We start from the raw sequence: 240 nt of genomic DNA, 5'->3' as shown, positions 1-240 counted from the left end.
ACCATGTCTCTGATGTAAAAAAAAGTTTAGTAGGCCCAAGTGCTAACATCCTTTACGTTACATAGGGGAACATATAATTTATTTATTTAATTGTTTTACTTTCTAAGTAAGAGTCCCCTCTTACTGAGACAAAACGTCATCTGTGAAAGGTCTATAGAGGGGTTGAATTTAAGAATTTGTATTTAACATTTATTTAAAATATTAGATAAATGTAGCACCTGTCAATCATTCATTTGCACT

This window comes from Morone saxatilis, unplaced genomic scaffold (genome assembly GCF_004916995.1).
Source record: "Morone saxatilis isolate NCDOM2014 unplaced genomic scaffold, NCSU_SB_2.0 Contig17, whole genome shotgun sequence".
Classification (NCBI taxonomy): domain Eukaryota; kingdom Metazoa; phylum Chordata; class Actinopteri; family Moronidae; genus Morone; species Morone saxatilis.
The sequence above is the reverse complement of the archived record's forward strand: the minus strand, read 5'-3'. Positions refer to the sequence as shown.